The sequence below is a fragment of the Larus michahellis genome, chromosome 3 (genome assembly GCF_964199755.1).
Source record: "Larus michahellis chromosome 3, bLarMic1.1, whole genome shotgun sequence".
NCBI classification, from domain to species: domain Eukaryota; kingdom Metazoa; phylum Chordata; class Aves; order Charadriiformes; family Laridae; genus Larus; species Larus michahellis.
In genome coordinates this window covers 3,739,369-3,751,886 of record NC_133898.1, presented here as the reverse complement: position 1 = coordinate 3,751,886, position 12,518 = coordinate 3,739,369, and positions in this window count along the sequence as shown.

The following is a 12,518-nucleotide window of genomic DNA, read 5'->3' as shown; positions in this document are numbered from 1 at the left end:
AGGTATAGCAGGAGGTATATTGCTTTTGAGGACAACTCAATGGACAGTGTAGGGAGAAAAGTTCCTGGCTCATTGAATGCCGTTCCTGGAGACCCTGCGATCAATGAGGGAGATATGTCAAGATGTGTGTTGGTTTTGAGGACGGCTCTCTGGAGAGTCTTAGCAAAGAGGTCACACGGATAATCAGAGCAATTCTCAGAGACACTGAGAACGAGCTCGACAATTCCCTCTTGGCACTTTCCCTGTAGGAGATACCGCAAGACGTTTCTGTATATTGGGCACAGCGCTCTGCAGGCTGTTAGCAGAGACTTTCCCGGGACAGTAAAACCCGACATCAGAGACACTGAGAAGAAGCCCCAATGTTCCTTCCAGGCATTTTCAGTGTGGGTGCCTTCTCCACGTGGTTCCTGGTTTCAGTGCAGCTCTGAAGAGAATGTTAGCAAAGAGGTAACCGGGACAGTGAAAACAGTACTCAAAGACAGGGAGAGCAAGCTCTCTCTTGGCGCTTTGGATGTGGGACATACAGCGAGATGTTTGCTGCTTTTACATTTGGCTCTTGGGAGATTTGCAGCACAAAGCTATCTAGTTGATTTGAAGCAGTTCTGAGAAAGTCTAAACATAATCCCCACTTTTCCCTCCTGGCACTTTCCATGTGGGAGATATAGCAGGATGTATATTGGTTTTGAGGAACTGCCCGCAGACAGTGTAGGCAGAAAAGTTCCTGGCTCCTCGAATGCCGTTCCTGGAGACACTGCGATCAATGTGGGAGATATGTCAAGATGTGTGTTGGTTTTGAGGACGGCTCTCTGGAGAGTCTTAGCAAAGAGGTAACACGGATAATCAGAGCAATTCTCAGAGACACTGAGAACAGCTATACAATTCGCTTTGGGCCCTTTGCTTGTTTTACGTATAACAAGACGTTTATGGATTTTGAGGAGAACTCCTGGAGGGTGTAGAAGAAAAAGTTGGTGGCACACTGAATGCCGTTATTGGAGACACTGAGAAACAAGCCCTACAATTCCCTCCTGGCTCTTTCCATGTTGGAGGTACAGCAAGAAGAGTGTTGGTTGGTTTTGTGCCTAGCTTTATGGCGAGAGTAGGCAGAGAGAGAATTAGGTGACTTGAAGCAGTTCCTATCGAGTCCAAGAATAGTCCCCACCTTTCCCTGCTGGCACTTTCCATGTGGAGATAGGTCTTGATATGTGCTTTGCTTTTGAGCACAACTCTCTCGAGAGAATGTTAGCAAAGAGGTAACGGGGAGAGTAGAAAGCAGTACTCAAAGACAGGGAGAACAAGCTCTACATTTCCCACCTGGCACTTCCCATGTAGCAGGTATAGCAGGAGGTATATTGCTTTTGAGGACAACTCAATGGACAGTGTAGGGAGAAAAGTTCCTGGCTCATTGAATGCCCTTCCTGGAGACCCTGCGATCAATGAGGGAGATATGTCAAGATGTGTGTTGGTTTTGAGGACGGCTCTCTGGAGAGTCTTAGCAAAGAGGTCACACGGATAATCAGAGCAATTCTCAGAGACACTGAGAACGAGCCCGACAATTCCCTCTTGGCACTTTCCCTGTAGGAGATACCGCAAGACGTTTCTGTATATTGGGCACGGCGCTCTGCAGGGTGTTAGCAGAGACTTTCCCGGGACAGTAAAACCCGACATCAGAGACACTGAGAAGAAGCCCCAATGTTCCTTCCAGGCATTTTCAGTGTGGGTGCCTTCTCCACGTGGTTCCTGGTTTCAGTGCAGCTCTGAAGAGAATGTTAGCAAAGAGGTAACCGGGACAGTGAAAACAGTACTCAAAGACAGGGAGAGCAAGCTCTCTCTTGGCGCTTTGGATGTGGGACATACAGCGAGATGTTTGCTGCTTTTACATTTGGCTCTTGGGAGATTTGCAGCACAAAGCTATCTAGTTGATTTGAAGCAGTTCCGAGAAAGTCTAAACATAATCGCCACTTTTCCCTCCTGGCACTTTCCATGTGGGAGATATAGCAGGATGTATATTGGTTTTGAGGAACTGCCCGCAGACAGTGTAGGCAGAAAAGTTCCTGGCTCCTCGAATGCCGTTCCTGGAGACACTGCGATCAATGTGGGAGATATGTCAAGATGTGTGTTGGTTTTGAGGACGGCTCTCTGGAGAGTCTTAGCAAAGAGGTAACACGGATAATCAGAGCAATTCTCAGAGACACTGAGAACAGCTATACAATTCGCTTTGGGCCCTTTGCTTGTTTTACGTATAACAAGACGTTTATGGATTTTGAGGAGAACTCCTGGAGGGTGTAGAAGAAAAAGTTGGTGGCACACTGAATGCCGTTATTGGAGACACTGAGAAACAAGCCCTACAATTCCCTCCTGGCTCTTTCCATGTTGGAGGTACAGCAAGAAGAGTGTTGGTTGGTTTTGTGCCTAGCTTTATGGCGAGAGTAGGCAGAGAGAGAATTAGGTGACTTGAAGCAGTTCCTATCGAGTCCAAGAATAGTCCCCACCTTTCCCTGCTGGCACTTTCCATGTGGAGATAGGTCTTGATATGTGCTTTGCTTTTGAGCACAACTCTCTCTCGAGAATGTTAGCAAAGAGGTAACGGGGAGAGTAGAAAGCAGTACTCAAAGACAGGGAGAACAAGCTCTACATTTCCCACCTGGCACTTCCCATGTAGCAGGTATAGCAGGATGTATATTGCTTTTGAGGACAACTCAATGGACAGTGTAGGGAGAAAAGTTCCTGGCTCATTGAATGCCGTTCCTGGAGACCCTGCGATCAATGAGGGAGATATGTCAAGATGTGTGTTGGTTTTGAGGACGGCTCTCTGGAGAGTCTTAGCAAAGAGGTCACACGGATAATCAGAGCAATTCTCAGAGACACTGAGAACGAGCTCGACAACTCCCTCTTGGCACTTTCCCTGTAGGAGATACCGCAAGACGTTTCTGTATATTGGGCACAGCGCTCTGCAGGCTGTTAGCAGAGACTTTCCCGGGACAGTAAAACCCGACATCAGAGACACTGAGAAGAAGCCCCAATGTTCCTTCCAGGCATTTTCAGTGTGGGTGCCTTCTCCACGTGGTTCCTGGTTTCACTGCAGCTCTGAAGAGAATGTTAGCAAAGAGGTAACCGGGACAGTGAAAACAGTACTCAAAGACAGGGAGAGCAAGCTCTCTCTTGGCGCTTTGGATGTGGGACATACAGCGAGATGTTTGCTGCTTTTACATTTGGCTCTTGGGAGATTTGCAGCACAAAGCTATCTAGTTGATTTGAAGCAGTTCCGAGAAAGTCTAAACATAATCGCCACTTTTCCCTCCTGGCACTTTCCATGTGGGAGATATAGCAGGATGTATATTGGTTTTGAGGAACTGCCCGCAGACAGTGTAGGCAGAAAAGTTCCTGGCTCCTCGAATGCCGTTCCTGGAGACACTGCGATCAATGTGGGAGATATGTCAAGATGTGTGTTGGTTTTGAGGACGGCTCTCTGGAGAGTCTTAGCAAAGAGGTAACACGGATAATCAGAGCAATTCTCAGAGACACTGAGAACAGCTATACAATTCGCTTTGGGCCCTTTGCTTGTTTTACGTGTAACAAGACGTTTATGGATTTTGAGGAGAACTCCTGGAGGGTGTAGAAGAAAAAGTTGGTGGCACACTGAATGCCGTTATTGGAGACACTGAGAAACAAGCCCTACAATTCCCTCCTGGCTCTTTCCATGTTGGAGGTACAGCAAGAAGATTGTTGGTTGGTTTTGTGCCTAGCTTTATGGCGAGAGTAGGCAGAGAGAGAATTAGGTGACTTGAAGCAGTTCCTATCGAGTCCAAGAATAGTCCCCACCTTTCCCTGCTGGCACTTTCCATGTGGAGATAGGTCTTGATATGTGCTTTGCTTTTGAGCACAACTCTCTCTCGAGAATGTTAGCAAAGAGGTAATGGGGAGAGTAGAAAGCAGTACTCAAAGACAGGGAGAACAAGCTCTACATTTCCCACCTGGCACTTCCCATGTAGCAGGTATAGCAGGAGGTATATTGCTTTTGAGGACAACTCAATGGACAGTGTAGGGAGAAAAGTTCCTGGCTCATTGAATGCCCTTCCTGGAGACCCTGCGATCAATGAGGGAGATATGTCAAGATGTGTGTTGGTTTTGAGGACGGCTCTCTGGAGAGTCTTAGCAAAGAGGTCACACGGATAATCAGAGCAATTCTCAGAGACACTGAGAACGAGCTCGACAATTCCCTCTTGGCACTTTCCCTGTAGGAGATACCGCAAGACGTTTCTGTATATTGGGCACGGCGCTCTGCAGGGTGTTAGCAGAGACTTTCCCGGGACAGTAAAATCCGACATCAGAGACACTGAGAAGAAGCCCCAATGTTCCTTCCAGGCATTTTCAGTGTGGGTGCCTTCTCCACGTGGTTCCTGGTTTCAGTGCAGCTCTGAAGAGAATGTTAGCAAAGAGGTAACCGGGACAGTGAAAACAGTACTCAAAGACAGGGAGAGCAAGCTCTCTCTTGGCGCTTTGGATGTGGGACATACAGCGAGATGTTTGCTGCTTTTACATTTGGCTCTTGGGAGATTTGCAGCACAAAGCTATCTAGTTGATTTGAAGCAGTTCCGAGAAAGTCTAAACATAATCGCCACTTTTCCCTCCTGGCACTTTCCATGTGGGAGATATAGCAGGATGTATATTGGTTTTGAGGAACTGCCCGCAGACAGTGTAGGCAGAAAAGTTCCTGGCTCCTCGAATGCCGTTCCTGGAGACACTGCGATCAATGTGGGAGATATGTCAAGATGTGTGTTGGTTTTGAGGACGGCTCTCTGGAGAGTCTTAGCAAAGAGGTAACACGGATAATCAGAGCAATTCTCAGAGACACTGAGAACAGCTATACAATTCGCTTTGGGCCCTTTGCTTGTTTTACGTATAACAAGACGTTTATGGATTTTGAGGAGAACTCCTGGAGGGTGTAGAAGAAAAAGTTGGTGGCACACTGAATGCCGTTATTGGAGACACTGAGAAACAAGCCCTACAATTCCCTCCTGGCTCTTTCCATGTTGGAGGTACAGCAAGAAGAGTGTTGGTTGGTTTTGTGCCTAGCTTTATGGCGAGAGTAGGCAGAGAGAGAATTAGGTGACTTGAAGCAGTTCCTATCGAGTCCAAGAATAGTCCCCACCTTTCCCTGCTGGCACTTTCCATGTGGAGATAGGTCTTGATATGTGCTTTGCTTTTGAGCACAACTCTCTCTCGAGAATGTTAGCAAAGAGGTAACGGGGAGAGTAGAAAGCAGTACTCAAAGACAGGGAGAACAAGCTCTACATTTCCCACCTGGCACTTCCCATGTAGCAGGTATAGCAGGATGTATATTGCTTTTGAGGACAACTCAATGGACAGTGTAGGGAGAAAAGTTCCTGGCTCATTGAATGCCGTTCCTGGAGACCCTGCGATCAATGAGGGAGATATGTCAAGATGTGTGTTGGTTTTGAGGACGGCTCTCTGGAGAGTCTTAGCAAAGAGGTCACACGGATAATCAGAGCAATTCTCAGAGACACTGAGAACGAGCTCGACAACTCCCTCTTGGCACTTTCCCTGTAGGAGATACCGCAAGACGTTTCTGTATATTGGGCACAGCGCTCTGCAGGCTGTTAGCAGAGACTTTCCCGGGACAGTAAAACCCGACATCAGAGACACTGAGAAGAAGCCCCAATGTTCCTTCCAGGCATTTTCAGTGTGGGTGCCTTCTCCACGTGGTTCCTGGTTTCAGTGCAGCTCTGAAGAGAATGTTAGCAAAGAGGTAACCGGGACAGTGAAAACAGTACTCAAAGACAGGGAGAGCAAGCTCTCTCTTGGCGCTTTGGATGTGGGACATACAGCGAGATGTTTGCTGCTTTTACATTTGGCTCTTGGGAGATTTGCAGCACAAAGCTATCTAGTTGATTTGAAGCAGTTCCGAGAAAGTCTAAACATAATCGCCACTTTTCCCTCCTGGCACTTTCCATGTGGGAGATATAGCAGGATGTATATTGGTTTTGAGGAACTGCCCGCAGACAGTGTAGGCAGAAAAGTTCCTGGCTCCTCGAATGCCGTTCCTGGAGACACTGCGATCAATGTGGGAGATATGTCAAGATGTGTGTTGGTTTTGAGGACGGCTCTCTGGAGAGTCTTAGCAAAGAGGTAACACGGATAATCAGAGCAATTCTCAGAGACACTGAGAACAGCTATACAATTCGCTTTGGGCCCTTTGCTTGTTTTACGTATAACAAGACGTTTATGGATTTTGAGGAGAACTCCTGGAGGGTGTAGAAGAAAAAGTTGGTGGCACACTGAATGCCGTTATTGGAGACACTGAGAAACAAGCCCTACAATTCCCTCCTGGCTCTTTCCATGTTGGAGGTACAGCAAGAAGAGTGTTGGTTGGTTTTGTGCCTAGCTTTATGGCGAGAGTAGGCAGAGAGAGAATTAGGTGACTTGAAGCAGTTCCTATCGAGTCCAAGAATAGTCCCCACCTTTCCCTGCTGGCACTTTCCATGTGGAGATAGGTCTTGATATGTGCTTTGCTTTTGAGCACAACTCTCTCGAGAGAATGTTAGCAAAGAGGTAACGGGGAGAGTAGAAAGCAGTACTCAAAGACAGGGAGAACAAGCTCTACATTTCCCACCTGGCACTTCCCATGTAGCAGGTATAGCAGGATGTATATTGCTTTTGAGGACAACTCAATGGACAGTGTAGGGAGAAAAGTTCCTGGCTCATTGAATGCCGTTCCTGGAGACCCTGCGATCAATGAGGGAGATATGTCAAGATGTGTGTTGGTTTTGAGGACGGCTCTCTGGAGAGTCTTAGCAAAGAGGTCACACGGATAATCAGAGCAATTCTCAGAGACACTGAGAACGAGCTCGACAACTCCCTCTTGGCACTTTCCCTGTAGGAGATACCGCAAGACGTTTCTGTATATTGGGCACAGCGCTCTGCAGGCTGTTAGCAGAGACTTTCCCGGGACAGTAAAACCCGACATCAGAGACACTGAGAAGAAGCCCCAATGTTCCTTCCAGGCATTTTCAGTGTGGGTGTCTTCTCCACGTGGTTCCTGGTTTCAGTGCAGCTCTGAAGAGAATGTTAGCAAAGAGGTAACCGGGACAGTGAAAACAGTACTCAAAGACAGGGAGAGCAAGCTCTCTCTTGGCGCTTTGGATGTGGGACATACAGCGAGATGTTTGCTGCTTTTACATTTGGCTCTTGGGAGATTTGCAGCACAAAGCTATCTAGTTGATTTGAAGCAGTTCCGAGAAAGTCTAAACATAATCGCCACTTTTCCCTCCTGGCACTTTCCATGTGGGAGATATAGCAGGATGTATATTGGTTTTGAGGAACTGCCCGCAGACAGTGTAGGCAGAAAAGTTCCTGGCTCCTCGAATGCCGTTCCTGGAGACACTGCGATCAATGTGGGAGATATGTCAAGATGTGTGTTGGTTTTGAGGACGGCTCTCTGGAGAGTCTTAGCAAAGAGGTAACACGGATAATCAGAGCAATTCTCAGAGACACTGAGAACAGCTATACAATTCGCTTTGGGCCCTTTGCTTGTTTTACGTATAACAAGACGTTTATGGATTTTGAGGAGAACTCCTGGAGGGTGTAGAAGAAAAAGTTGGTGGCACACTGAATGCCGTTATTGGAGACACTGAGAAACAAGCCCTACAATTCCCTCCTGGCTCTTTCCATGTTGGAGGTACAGCAAGAAGAGTGTTGGTTGGTTTTGTGCCTAGCTTTATGGCGAGAGTAGGCAGAGAGAGAATTAGGTGACTTGAAGCAGTTCCTATCGAGTCCAAGAATAGTCCCCACCTTTCCCTGCTGGCACTTTCCATGTGGAGATAGGTCTTGATATGTGCTTTGCTTTTGAGCACAACTCTCTCTCGAGAATGTTAGCAAAGAGGTAACGGGGAGAGTAGAAAGCAGTACTCAAAGACAGGGAGAACAAGCTCTACATTTCCCACCTGGCACTTCCCATGTAGCAGGTATAGCAGGATGTATATTGCTTTTGAGGACAACTCAATGGACAGTGTAGGGAGAAAAGTTCCTGGCTCATTGAATGCCGTTCCTGGAGACCCTGCGATCAATGAGGGAGATATGTCAAGATGTGTGTTGGTTTTGAGGACGGCTCTCTGGAGAGTCTTAGCAAAGAGGTCACACGGATAATCAGAGCAATTCTCAGAGACACTGAGAACGAGCTCAACAATTCCCTCTTGGCACTTTCCCTGTAGGAGATACCGCAAGACGTTTCTGTATATTGGGCACGGCGCTCTGCAGGCTGTTAGCAGAGACTTTCCCGGGACAGTAAAACCCGACATCAGAGACACTGAGAAGAAGCCCCAATGTTCCTTCCAGGCATTTTCAGTGTGGGTGCCTTCTCCACGTGGTTCCTGGTTTCAGTGCAGCTCTGAAGAGAATGTTAGCAAAGAGGTAACCGGGACAGTGAAAACAGTACTCAAAGACAGGGAGAGCAAGCTCTCTCTTGGCGCTTTGGATGTGGGACATACAGCGAGATGTTTGCTGCTTTTACATTTGGCTCTTGGGAGATTTGCAGCACAAAGCTATCTAGTTGATTTGAAGCAGTTCCGAGAAAGTCTAAACATAATCACCACTTTTCCCTCCTGGCACTTTCCATGTGGGAGATATAGCAGGATGTATATTGGTTTTGAGGAACTGCCCGCAGACAGTGTAGGCAGAAAAGTTCCTGGCTCCTCGAATGCCGTTCCTGGAGACACTGCGATCAATGTGGGAGATATGTCAAGATGTGTGTTGGTTTTGAGGACGGCTCTCTGGAGAGTCTTAGCAAAGAGGTAACACGGATAATCAGAGCAATTCTCAGAGACACTGAGAACAGCTATACAATTCGCTTTGGGCCCTTTGCTTGTTTTACGTATAACAAGACGTTTATGGATTTTGAGGAGAACTCCTGGAGGGTGTAGAAGAAAAAGTTGGTGGCACACTGAATGCCGTTATTGGAGACACTGAGAAACAAGCCCTACAATTCCCTCCTGGCTCTTTCCATGTTGGAGGTACAGCAAGAAGAGTGTTGGTTGGTTTTGTGCCTAGCTTTATGGCGAGAGTAGGCAGAGAGAGAATTAGGTGACTTGAAGCAGTTCCTATCGAGTCCAAGAATAGTCCCCACCTTTCCCTGCTGGCACTTTCCATGTGGAGATAGGTCTTGATATGTGCTTTGCTTTTGAGCACAACTCTCTCGAGAGAATGTTAGCAAAGAGGTAACGGGGAGAGTAGAAAGCAGTACTCAAAGACAGGGAGAACAAGCTCTACATTTCCCACCTGGCACTTCCCATGTAGCAGGTATAGCAGGAGGTATATTGCTTTTGAGGACAACTCAATGGACAGTGTAGGGAGAAAAGTTCCTGGCTCATTGAATGCCCTTCCTGGAGACCCTGCGATCAATGAGGGAGATATGTCAAGATGTGTGTTGGTTTTGAGGACGGCTCTCTGGAGAGTCTTAGCAAAGAGGTCACACGGATAATCAGAGCAATTCTCAGAGACACTGAGAACGAGCTCGACAATTCCCTCTTGGCACTTTCCCTGTAGGAGATACCGCAAGATGTTTCTGTATATTGGGCACAGCGCTCTGCAGGCTGTTAGCAGAGACTTTCCCGGGACAGTAAAACCCGACATCAGAGACACTGAGAAGAAGCCCCAATGTTCCTTCCAGGCATTTTCAGTGTGGGTGCCTTCTCCACGTGGTTCCTGGTTTCACTGCAGCTCTGAAGAGAATGTTAGCAAAGAGGTAACCGGGACAGTGAAAACAGTACTCAAAGACAGGGAGAGCAAGCTCTCTCTTGGCGCTTTGGATGTGGGACATACAGCGAGATGTTTGCTGCTTTTACATTTGGCTCTTGGGAGATTTGCAGCACAAAGCTATCTAGTTGATTTGAAGCAGTTCCGAGAAAGTCTAAACATAATCGCCACTTTTCCCTCCTGGCACTTTCCATGTGGGAGATATAGCAGGATGTATATTGGTTTTGAGGAACTGCCCGCAGACAGTGTAGGCAGAAAAGTTCCTGGCTCCTCGAATGCCGTTCCTGGAGACACTGCGATCAATGTGGGAGATATGTCAAGATGTGTGTTGGTTTTGAGGACGGCTCTCTGGAGAGTCTTAGCAAAGAGGTAACACGGATAATCAGAGCAATTCTCAGAGACACTGAGAACAGCTATACAATTCGCTTTGGGCCCTTTGCTTGTTTTACGTATAACAAGACGTTTATGGATTTTGAGGAGAACTCCTGGAGGGTGTAGAAGAAAAAGTTGGTGGCACACTGAATGCCGTTATTGGAGACACTGAGAAACAAGCCCTACAATTCCCTCCTGGCTCTTTCCATGTTGGAGGTACAGCAAGAAGAGTGTTGGTTGGTTTTGTGCCTAGCTTTATGGCGAGAGTAGGCAGAGAGAGAATTAGGTGACTTGAAGCAGTTCCTATCGAGTCCAAGAATAGTCCCCACCTTTCCCTGCTGGCACTTTCCATGTGGAGATAGGTCTTGATATGTGCTTTGCTTTTGAGCACAACTCTCTCTCGAGAATGTTAGCAAAGAGGTAACGGGGAGAGTAGAAAGCAGTACTCAAAGACAGGGAGAACAAGCTCTACATTTCCCACCTGGCACTTCCCATGTAGCAGGTATAGCAGGATGTATATTGCTTTTGAGGACAACTCAATGGACAGTGTAGGGAGAAAAGTTCCTGGCTCATTGAATGCCGTTCCTGGAGACCCTGCGATCAATGAGGGAGATATGTCAAGATGTGTGTTGGTTTTGAGGACGGCTCTCTGGAGAGTCTTAGCAAAGAGGTCACACGGATAATCAGAGCAATTCTCAGAGACACTGAGAACGAGCTCGACAATTCCCTCTTGGCACTTTCCCTGTAGGAGATACCGCAAGACGTTTCTGTATATTGGGCACAGCGCTCTGCAGGCTGTTAGCAGAGACTTTCCCGGGACAGTAAAACCCGACATCAGAGACACTGAGAAGAAGCCCCAATGTTCCTTCCAGGCATTTTCAGTGTGGGTGCCTTCTCCACGTGGTTCCTGGTTTCACTGCAGCTCTGAAGAGAATGTTAGCAAAGAGGTAACCGGGACAGTGAAAACAGTACTCAAAGACAGGGAGAGCAAGCTCTCTCTTGGCGCTTTGGATGTGGGACATACAGCGAGATGTTTGCTGCTTTTACATTTGGCTCTTGGGAGATTTGCAGCACAAAGCTATCTAGTTGATGTGAAGCAGTTCCGAGAAAGTCTAAACATAATCGCCACTTTTCCCTCCTGGCACTTTCCATGTGGGAGATATAGCAGGATGTATATTGGTTTTGAGGAACTGCCCGCAGACAGTGTAGGCAGAAAAGTTCCTGGCTCCTCGAATGCCGTTCCTGGAGACACTGCGATCAATGTGGGAGATATGTCAAGATGTGTGTTGGTTTTGAGGACGGCTCTCTGGAGAGTCTTAGCAAAGAGGTAACACGGATAATCAGAGCAATTCTCAGAGACACTGAGAACAGCTATACAATTCGCTTTGGGCCCTTTGCTTGTTTTACGTGTAACAAGACGTTTATGGATTTTGAGGAGAACTCCTGGAGGGTGTAGAAGAAAAAGTTGGTGGCACACTGAATGCCGTTATTGGAGACACTGAGAAACAAGCCCTACAATTCCCTCCTGGCTCTTTCCATGTTGGAGGTACAGCAAGAAGATTGTTGGTTGGTTTTGTGCCTAGCTTTATGGCGAGAGTAGGCAGAGAGAGAATTAGGTGACTTGAAGCAGTTCCTATCGAGTCCAAGAATAGTCCCCACCTTTCCCTGCTGGCACTTTCCATGTGGAGATAGGTCTTGATATGTGCTTTGCTTTTGAGCACAACTCTCTCTCGAGAATGTTAGCAAAGAGGTAACGGGGAGAGTAGAAAGCAGTACTCAAAGACAGGGAGAACAAGCTCTACATTTCCCACCTGGCACTTCCCATGTAGCAGGTATAGCAGGATGTATATTGCTTTTGAGGACAACTCAATGGACAGTGTAGGGAGAAAAGTTCCTGGCTCATTGAATGCCGTTCCTGGAGACCCTGCGATCAATGAGGGAGATATGTCAAGATGTGTGTTGGTTTTGAGGACGGCTCTCTGGAGAGTCTTAGCAAAGAGGTCACACGGATAATCAGAGCAATTCTCAGAGACACTGAGAACGAGCTCGACAACTCCCTCTTGGCACTTTCCCTGTAGGAGATACCGCAAGACGTTTCTGTATATTGGGCACGGCGCTCTGCAGGCTGTTAGCAGAGACTTTCCCGGGACAGTAAAACCCGACATCAGAGACACTGAGAAGAAGCCCCAATGTTCCTTCCAGGCATTTTCAGTGTGGGTGCCTTCTCCACGTGGTTCCTGGTTTCAGTGCAGCTCTGAAGAGAATGTTAGCAAAGAGGTAACCGGGACAGTGAAAACAGTACTCAAAGACAGGGAGAGCAAGCTCTCTCTTGGCGCTTTGGATGTGGGACATACAGCGAGATGTTTGCTGCTTTTACA